Source organism: Lonchura striata, chromosome 7 (genome assembly GCF_050655825.1).
Source record: "Lonchura striata isolate lonStrDom1 chromosome 7, ASM5065582v1, whole genome shotgun sequence".
Lineage (NCBI taxonomy): Eukaryota > Metazoa > Chordata > Aves > Passeriformes > Estrildidae > Lonchura > Lonchura striata.
Window position 1 is genome coordinate 3,531,721 of NC_140709.1, and position 10,722 is coordinate 3,542,442.

The following is a 10,722-nucleotide window of genomic DNA, read 5'->3' on the forward strand; positions in this document are numbered from 1 at the left end:
GCACTGCTGGCGTTCCACAGCATCCAGAAGGGCTCAGCCAGCCTCAAGGAAAAAAAGGTCTAACCTTGAGTTTTATATCATCATGATACCAGGTCATTTCAGAAGAACTCACCTGCAGTGTCCTGCTGCAGTGATTGCTTCGAGAGAGGGAGGATTCCAGCCATAGTCATACCCAAAAACTGAATGCCAGTGATGCCAGTTGGTGCTGATGTCTTGGAAGAGCATCAGTGCTGAAATCCTTCCTCAAGTGCTCCCTGAGTGGTGCTCCTTGGAAGTGCCCCACTGACACACTGCACCACCAGCAAGCTTTGCTTTCTGATAAACAGAATAAAGCAAAGAGGAGCAATGCAATTAATTCACTGCACATCCATGGATAGTTACAACTTATTTGATACCTAAACATTAAGTATTGTCTGGTAACCTACTCAGTGGTGGGTGGAAAGCAGTCTCCCATGGCTCAAGAATCCCTGAGATGTTGAACATTTTCCTCTACAAACTCAAAAATTCAAAACATTTGCCAATAATACACGTGTAAGAATAGAGATGTCTCTGGATAGGGTCTAGAGAAGGTCAAATTGCTTTGAAACATCGTCTCTTTTTTTAGGACAGATATCACTATGGCAGTGATAAATATTTTGTGAAAAATCTAAATAAAGCAGGCTAGATGTTGCATACTTAGAACGGGTGTCACTAAAGTTGGTTGTTTTTTTTTTATTCCCCCAAGTAAAATTTCTAGGAAGGATTTTGGCAACTTTGTTAGTGTGGAAATCACCATGGGAAGTGCATTGGCCCCAAGGCGTTTGACAACCTATGACATGTTCCCTGTCACAATGTCTGGCCCCTCTTCATGTCAGCCTCTTCCTTTACAGGAATTTTGAGGTGGCAGAGGAATTGGTCATGCTCCTATTTCTCAGCATTCTTTTCTGAGAAAAGCTATCAAAACAAACTGCTTTTTAAATGTACTTTTTTTTTAGTTAGTGGCTCTTTTTTTAATCTCTGGTTTGGTGTTTGTCCACAAATGGAGAAGGAGACCGTGTGGCTCATCAGATGATTACCTTAGATGTTTTTCTGAGGGTCGGAAAGGTTGAAAGAGGGAACCCCACATTCCTTCACTGGATCTGAGATCCCCCTGGCCCATTGACATCTACGACCTAATGCCTGATGACAGGGCAATGGAGGCTGCATGTTTCAGCTGCATTTCCAACACTATCAAAGCCCCTTTCCCTTGTAACTGAACTGTTCTAATTATGCACATTTCCCTTTGCTGTATTCCTCAAGGTCTTGTCTCACCAAATGATGTAACTCTTGATTACAGCTCTTGTATCCAGCTTGTACGACGAGTCTGAAATACTCCTGAACACCTTGATGACAAGTACATGGATTTGCCTGGCAAAACAATAACCATGCTAAAGCTCTTTTAACATCCTGGTTCCTTTGCTGAAAGCATCTGCCTATACTGTCAATTCATCCCGTGCCTCTTGGGTGCCTGACTTCAGCATAAGCATGTGAGTCCTAGAAACGAATACATGCCGCTGGGGGTAGCACTTACAGTAGAAGAGGATTGTCTCATGAGTGATAAGGGTGACAGAAGTGCAAAGCAGAGCTGAGTGGATCTGGCACTCACATTGTGAACAACACAGCATCCGTACGGGAAGATTTTCCCACAGAATGACATGCAATAATTTATTCTAAGCCCTTCCAACTTGTGTGTGGTGGTTTGTTTTTTTTTTTTTAATTTGGATTTTTTTCCTTCTCCTCCTCTGTGAAGTTTCTATCTTCTGCAGCTCTTCTCTAAATAACTATTTAAGATGCCACTGCTAAAATAAAATGCATAGTTTGAGGGTAAACTAACCAGTCTGACCAAGTAAATAATTACTAGTCGACACTATCCCCACATAACTACATTCTGCAAAAGAGTATCAGTGAGAAACAAAGGGTGGGTTTTTATACTAAAATACAATGGTCTAAGCTAATAGTTAGAAATACTCCATTTTTAACCAGTGGTTATAAGCACACAATTAAAATAAAAATATGCCTCACAAAGTTTTAAGCAGGAAATGCTGTTTTTTCAATGACAGCCATGTCCCAAGCATTCCAACTTCCAAAAGGTCAGAGCAGGAAGGACTTCCAGATCACCCAGTGCTGTGCAGCACACAGGAGAGAAAAATTCTCATCCTGAGCCAGACGGGCTTCCCAACACATCCACTGTAATGTCTCCAACACCAGCCACCACCAGATGCTGCAGCAGATGCCAGAGTGGATGACATTAAGGTGGCTGTGGGATACTCCTTGTCTTCTGAAGGAGATCGAACATGTTCTGACCACATTTGACCCTGAACCAGATAGATACAGGCACTGTGCCATCACCACTGAGAACCATAAATTGCACTGGTACATCCTCCCATATACTGCTGCGCTGACCAAAACTTCTGCTGGAATAGGTAGAATTCACTGATGCCAGGGTTTGAAGTCATAGTGCAAAAGTCTGAAGACTCCCTGGGCACCCACAGACATCCTTTTGTCTTTCCCCCAACTTTTCTTATCTCCTCCTCCCACCTAAGTCCTCCCACTGTGGAGTTGCGGGGCGGGGACGCGGCATCCCACTGTTGCTGCTTAGCTGCATTGTTCAGAAATTTGGTAAAAAAAGCTATAAACTAAAAAAAAAAAAAAGCAGCACGCACATATTGCCACACTTACCTGATACAGAAAGCCCACAGACTGCAACTTGCATATTTTACAAAGATCTGTACTAGCATTTAAAAACTTCAATTCCATTTAAATACAATCAAGCAAAGGCAACAAAAAACCTGTATGTTTCCCCTGGAAACTTTGTTAAGCCTCAAGCCTTGCTCACGTGTCCATGAGACGTGATCCTCTTGCCTGTTCTCCAGCTGTTGGTGGTTAGTGCAGAAGAAGCAGGGAGTCCAATCCTACTCTTCCAAACATTTTTGTTTCACTCTCGGGCACCTTCTGCCTTCCGCAGCCTGGGCAGAGACTGGTTCTTAAACATGCTCCTTTAGACTAAAACTCCCCCCCAAAAAAAACACCGAAAGGAGGTAAGCCTTCAAAATTAGTCAGTTCAGTTAGTCTTGATTTTCCTAGGCAGCAACCTCAAAATATAAGCACAGCCTTCAAAACATGAGCTTGGAATGTCAACTAAAGGTCACAATTTTGTTATTTTTAAACCAGCTAAGTGTCTTAAAATGCCCAAATGGAAAAGAAAGATTAATGATGTAGGAGTTTGAACTATTTAACAAGTCTGAAATATGAAAATCCTTTAGAAGAAGGAAATCCATGTGGTGAATGACCAGTGCTCACCTTGGTGCAGAGTAGTAGGAAATGGGAGGAAGAACTTTTAAGAAAAGTACTGCAATATCTGCAATGATTGGTGGATTTGAAAGGTGGGATTATCAGAGATAACAGTCCACCATAGAGATTTGGTGTGGATTTAGTAGACAGAATCTCCAGGTGGTAATTCTCACAGCAGACAACTACAACACCATAAAAATCACAGATATATATATATATATATATATATATATCCATCAAACAGATTTTTAAACATTACCATAATTAACAAATAGGAGGAAACAGAACAACATTGGTTTGAGAAAAAAAAGCTGTGAGGTGCTGAGCAGGTCTTTTCCAGCAGATATCGGTGATGCTCCCAGGGCATAGCTGCAGGAGCAGGTGAATCATTGCTCTGAGCACATGCAGATCTTTGTGAGACTGTCTTAACAGATTTCTGTAATACATACGTGATTTAAAAACACACTTTCATTTAAAAGTTCAGTTTTTGTAAGCACATCAAAGCTTTGCAAATGTAGATTTATTTCTTTTAATAGTTCATATTAATAATATTGATATAATTATCACTATTCATATTTGAAGACTCACGAATACAAATTTTTCAAAGATTACTTGAAATTCAAAATGGGGAGTAAAGAGATCCATAATTTAGCAGGTAGAAGTGGGAGTCAAGTTTTCTGGAGCCTAATTTTCCCAGTGTTTAAATATTGCAGAGAATCAATGCAAAGCTCTGAAATGAACTTTGGAAATACTGTTCATTCCCTTTACTACACTTATCCAACACATAAACTCAATGGGCTAAAATTCATCTACTTTACAAAGATTTGGTGCAGCTTAATAGAGTGCTTTGAGATCTTGTGATGAAAGAGTGAACCCAAGTACAAAGTAATATAATAAAGATAGCACCATTAATTAGAATTATTAAAATTCATACACTAAAATCTATAATCTAAGCAGTAGGAACCAAGTTATTCATGGGTGTTTAAAATAAGGAAGAACATTAAGAATACTAATTTTGACAATTGAACCCGGCATACCAAAACTGTCCCTTTTGTTCTGTTTAGTCTTTGAGGAACAGACAAGTTCACACAGAAAAGAACAATAAGCTGCTGTGTCTATAGTCTTTCATTTGTTTTTTAAGATGGTCAGTTACTACTCAACAGCAAGTGCTAAAAAAGGTGTTATTTTCTGGAGCAACCAGTGGTGCAATGAGGTAAAAAAACATGTTGCACTTGATTTAAAAGGTGGAGAACAACACTCTAGCTGTCACAGGAGGTGGCTGATGAGGAGATGAAGCTGAGGGTTGGATGGGGCTCTGAGCAACCTGGTCTAGTGGAAGATGACCCTGCCTATGTCAGGGGGTTCAATGAGATGATCTTTAACCCAAATCATTCTGTGAATATACAGGTGCCAGTGAGGGCTGCAGTCCACACACAAGCAGCTCCTTGGGCCCCAATTTTCAGACTTCAACACATCTTGCTAATGCCCTCAAGAGAAAAAACACTGGGCGCCTCCACATGCAGTTTCCCTAAGCCACACCTTGGTTGGAGAGATGAAGAATTGCCATGACTGTGCCCCTCTCCATCCCATCCTGCCATCTCCATCCAGCCAAACCTCGCTCTAGCAGACAAACTCACACATGCACACCTCTGCTTGGAGGCAGCAGGCTGGTCCAGCCACACTGGTGTCCAAAATAAGCTACAACAATGGCCACATCAGAGCTGCTGCCAGCCTGGGGACTGTGACTAACTTGTGCATAAATTTGCATAAGTTATATAAAAATGAATGTATAAAGTTATATTTATCTGTACTTGTATCTGATTTGATATGAGTGGATGTTGCTTGTCCACCCACAGTAAAAACTTACAATATTGTAGGCTTATAAATACAGAGAGCAGGAGAGCAAATTACAACAGATTTCTCCTAGGTTACACTTTAGATGTTCTTCAGGGGACTGGAGCTGTGGACAGCAGTGAGGGCTTGTAGCACATCAACAAATTTGCCACCAATGTGGCACCATTTCCAGTGCTTGTGCTCCCATGAATAATGGAATGGGTGTGATACATGCCTTTACCTCTTCACCTCCTTTCCCCACTGCATCCGAGGCCCTTGCACAATCCCATCAATTACAGTTCTCTGCCTGCACTATCCCACCCCAAACTGGACACGAATGTGGGAAATCAGGGTCTGAGCCAAATCCCACTGAAAGTTGGTAGAAGTTTTCTTGTGAATTCAAAGGGAGATGGAGCAGGTCCTCAATGCATAGCAAGGAAGATATTCATCAAGATTTATGAACACGATTTTTTTGTTCATTTTTTTACTGCCTAACTTCATCATCTCAGTTTCCTGGACTGATGCCATGGATTGCTGTTCTGTAGTTGATTTACAATAAACAGAAGAAGAACTCTGCAAACATATATCTTACTGCCAGTAACAAACACTTCAAATTCCTTCTGTATTTTCAATGAAAAAAAAATTAGTAAAAAGATCTAGAGAAAATACAGTATCTAGCTTAATCCCTAATTGAAGAGTAGATTGTTACGGAGACACAAATTATATTGTACATAATGAATTTAATCAGAATACAAATATAACAATATTGCTTTTTTGCCTTTCAACTAGGGAACAGCCTATTTTAAACTTGGGAACCATTTAGCTTTCAGATTTCTCAAAGTATTTGCAAGGAGACATGGAATTTCAAAGTAATTGCAAGGGTATGTGAAGCTCAAATCCAGCTTAACGACAAAGTGGGAGAGACACCAAGAAATCTTAATTAGCCTAACCAGTGATAACTAGATTCAGTTTCTGGGTGAGCAGTGTCAGATTAGTACAAGGACACAAAATATTAATTTAGGAAATATCAAGGTTCTGTGGGAAGAAGAGAAAAAAAGTCAGGAGAGCTGAAATTCAAGTTGCCATTACCCCTCTGAAACATCAAATTGTCCGAGATAACAAAATGACTGAACTTTCCTCATTGAGATCAGTTTGGTTTGTCATTAAATTATTTCTCCAAAAGATGCAAAAGTGTATAAATGTAATATATTTAATTTCAGGAAGAGAACTAGGAAGAAAAAGTCCCACAAAAAAATGTGGTGTATACATCTATATTTATAAACACAATTATCCAGGGAACACGATCTCGTAGGTAACTGCCTCAGCTTATAGAGATATATTTGTAGTTGTTGTTATTCCATGGCCATGCTCTGATCTCTGTAAACACAGGATTAATGAGTTTTCTTGAAACTTTCATTGTGTGTCCAATTGAACAAGAACATCTTCTTTGGATAACACAATATAAATTACCTAATTAAGACACATGATCTGTGTAATAAACCCACATATATAAAACATGTGCAGCAAAGGGTTTTTCAGTCCAAATGTGTCAATGGACTTTTTTTTTATTTTCAATTCAAGGGAAAAAAAGTACGCCACATGTAGACTAACAGTCTCCCAAATTTCCTTTTTCTTTTTTTCTTTCAATTACGAGAGCATTGTCGTTACACAAGTCTAAAACAGAGCTCCTCATGCTGGGATATTTGTGATTTATTTTCAGATTTTAACCAAAAAATGCATTATATGTTCCACTTTTGGAGTTTATACATATCTATGACGTTTTAAATTTGTACAGCAGCAATATAGATCATCCTATATCACCATTACAATTACTGCTAAATAAAAAATTAGCATGATATAGACTAAGTATAGCACATAAAATGCCAACAGCTTGAAATTCCAAAGGAAGAATGTGATCCCTGAGTACATAAAATGGAGGATAACAGCGGCAGAGTGTTGCTGTCTCCTCAGTATACAGCACTGGGGAAGCTATTAGAAAACAAAACAAAAAAAATCCCCACCAAACTAAAACCCAAAAATACTCAGTTCTGCAATTAACACAATAAAATACCTGGCAAACTTGTTGGAATTAACTCAGGGGAGAAAAAAAAAAATTACATTGTTAAGAGTTGTTGCAGATTTAAACCCCACCTATTTCATTTATGAAAGAAAAGAATTTTGATAAAAGTTAAATAATAAGAATCAAATTCTGAAGGTCAGAAGGCTAAAGAAATTTAGGTGAGAAATATCTTCTATACTGAAAAAAATTTACAATAGAATACTGTACTAATCTTTTTTTTCCCAGGGTAGAATATATCTCAGTCTGAGTCTTTAGGAACTATTTAAGCTGAAGCACAAATTGGAAATATCATGGTCATATCAGTGAACAACACACTATGGCCTATAGATCACAGGGTCAGACCAGTCCCTTCTGACCTTTAAATATAAGAACAGCATTTTATTTAGGGCTTCTACTCGTTGTATTTTTTTTGATCTTGAGAATTCCCATCACAATTAAACTCTGCATCATGGAAGATCCCAAGCAAACAGACACATTTCATGAGCTGTCCCCAAGAGTTTACAGCCTTTAAGCTCAGTTTTGCAACTTACAGTGAATGAAGTTCTGCACAAATGGGATCATTTTCCCAAATTCAATGATAACACAATACTGACTTTTATTGTAATGGTGTTTCTTTCATTTTGCCATTACAATATTTGGGAGTTCGACTGCATTCCTTGCTGAGTGGCCTATTCTGTTTTGCTCATACGAGACTCCAAATTGCCATTTAAAATTCCCAAGTTTATTAACTTCAGCCTCTGGTGCCATCTATTTGAGATGACAAGCCAGAAGGCAGGAAGGGCACTGTGATGGAACACGACATGTACACGTTCCTGGAGAATACACTGGAGACTCCTCTCTTTCATCTGACCTCTCCAACACAGAAATGCTCATTACATTGGCCAGATAGATTATCTTCACATTTTAAAACCTCAAAAGTTTCTAAGTTACCCAGGAAAAGATTTACTAATGCTCATTTTGGCATATTTGAGCTTATGGGGTGTCCAGCTTCAGTTACAGAATCACTGAACGGTTTGGGTTGGAAGGGACCATTAAGGGTCATCTTGTTTCAACCCTCCTGGCATGGGCAGGGACACCTTCACTATCCCAAGCTGCTCCAATCCCTGTCCAGCCTGGCCTTGGGCATTTCCAGGGATCCAGGGGCAGCCACAGCTTCTCTGGGCACCCTGTGCCAGACCCTCCCCACCCCACAGGGAAGAATTTCTTCCTAATCTCTAATCTAAACCCACACTCTGACAGTGGAAGCCATTCCCTGTGTCCTGTCCTTCCATCCTTTGTCCCAAGCCCATCTCCAGATCTCCTGGAACCCTTTAGGCACTGGAAGAGGCTCTGAGATCTCCCTGGAGCCTTCTCTTCTCCAGGTGAACACCTCCAGCTCTCCCAGCATGGGAGAGGAGCCCTGGGAGCAGCTCCATGGCTTCTTCTGGGCTCTCTCCAGCAGCTCCACATCCTCTCACACTGGGGGCCCCATGGCTGGTTTCAGTCCCCATCTGTTGGAGCAGCCACTTTCAAGGTCTCTGCTGTCCCTTGGAGGTCTCATGGTGATGAATTTGTGGCTGCTGGCCAGAAATTGCACACAGCATGTTTAAGCAACACAGTTCACGTCCCCAGGATTGTTGTATTTCTGCTCACCACAATAGTTACTAAAACTTGTGCTCCAGACTGGTGGGATTCGGCTTCAATTTTTAGCACACTATTTTCACTGCATCCTACACCCAGCCACAGCTTATCTATCATTTGATTCTGACAGATACATATTTTATATTTTGACAAGCTGCCCACTTGACTGCTTTCCTGTGACATCATCTTATCTCTGAATGTACCAACCTGTTAATAACTTCATTTTCTGGTTGAATTTTTCCAAATTAAATTAAGCAGGCGAAACATGTTAAGCTCACCAAGTCCTCTTAACACTTCTGCTGAAGGGCATCCTCTGATAGCTTGATTTTGAAAAGGGCAGCACACAACCTGTTCAGACAGGGATCTGGTCCAAAATATCAGGTTTCTTGAAGGTAGAAGATTTCCCCCTCAGCTAAGAAATATAATGAGAACAAAAACACACAACTTAAAAACAAAACTTAAACTTTTACCATCTGATAACTGATATTCTAAAAATTGTGTAATTGTTTAATGGTACTTGAAGAAAATGCTAATGGGATAAAAAGGAGCAATAAAATCTAACAAACTAATTTTCAAATTTTCTGTTGTAGATAGAAAGATGGATGTTAAATATAGTTCAATGGTAGCATGAAATAATTTTCTTTCTATCTTGTGACAATAAAAATCAGCAGAAACTTTTCATTCATGTTGGCTAAAATAATTTTAGGAAAAAAATCTTCCTGAATATACTATATAGTAGTAATTAAATAAAGGCACTTTCATACTTATCTTCTTCTGTAATTAGCTTTTCTGTGGAAGCAATACTGCACTGGACATGAAATCACAGGACAGTGACAAAATTTAATTGGATAACACAGACACAAAATCAGAAAACCAGGCTCTTTTCCCATCCTGTGCCTCAGCCTGCTGCCATTTAAATTGAAAATGTTGCACCAAGAGAAGGAAAATCAATATGAAAACATAGCACAAGTTTGGGGTTCTTTTCCCAGTTGTGTTGCAATGTGAAACAGAGCACTCGGTTCCTGGAGGATTTCAGTGCACTTGGGTTGTTTCAGAAATAAAGTTTGGCATTCACAGAGCCACGATCACAACTCCTGACCCACTTGGCTGCTGGCAGTAAAGGAGGAGTCCAAAGGAGCAGAGCCACGCTGTGCCCAGAGGTGAATCAGCATCTCTGGCCATCATCCCATCCTGGGGACGGTCCCAGGGATGGACCTCTGCACTCCAGACTCACCCTGCCTCAGAGGAAGGGATTTGGCACCTGCTCACACAAAGCCACCAGGACCATGACAAGGAGAAAGCCCAAAAGCCCAACAGGACCAGAAAGGAGCCCCAAGTCCCCAGTCCCTTCATTTTCACTGTGTCCCTACAACCTGCTCTGCACTGAGAGGAGGGATGATGAACAGAGAGAAAGGCTGATGATTAAAATCCCCCAAACTCACACCTTTGAAAGCCTACTCAGAGGCATGAACTGCACAAAATGTCCCCAAATAAATTACAGTGAGACTGTTAGCATTTGTAGATTGCATTTCTTGATATACCTGGATATTCCCACTTAGAGCCAAAATCCTCACTACAGACAGTCCATGGAGAGTATAATTTTATCTCTAACAGGGTGTCAGGCTCCAGCAGGGGTTTTTGATAACACAGTGGATCTCATTGGCTTTATACCAGCAACCTTCAAAGATGCTGAATGTGACTAAAGCCACCCCCACCACTGGAGAGAGTAGCAAGAGTGTGCCAGAACCTGCCAGAGCTCCTCAAGCTCAGGCCTTCCCTACCCCACTCCTCTCCACTAGGATCTTCTAAACCAACCTTACATTTTTTGGAAAACACATTAAGACTCAAAAATCTGAGTTATAATAAATATTTTTACTTAC

General features: G+C 40.3%; 1 long non-coding RNA gene across 14 annotated transcripts in view; it reads right to left on the reverse strand.

Moving 5' to 3' along the window:
* Nucleotides 1–6,396: 6,396 nt before the first annotated feature.
* LOC146766865 (uncharacterized) overlaps nt 6,397–10,722 on the reverse strand; it is a 42,534-nt gene continuing 38,208 nt past the window's right edge. For 11 of the 14 annotated variants that reach the window (XR_014956454.1, XR_014956442.1, XR_014956452.1 and 8 more), the window contains one exon: nt 6,403–9,254. This is a non-coding gene — a long non-coding RNA (uncharacterized LOC146766865). Of the gene's footprint in view, nt 9,255–10,722 lie in introns of all 14 variants that reach the window. The other 3 variants (XR_014956449.1, XR_014956448.1, XR_014956447.1) reach the window with 3 other exon arrangements.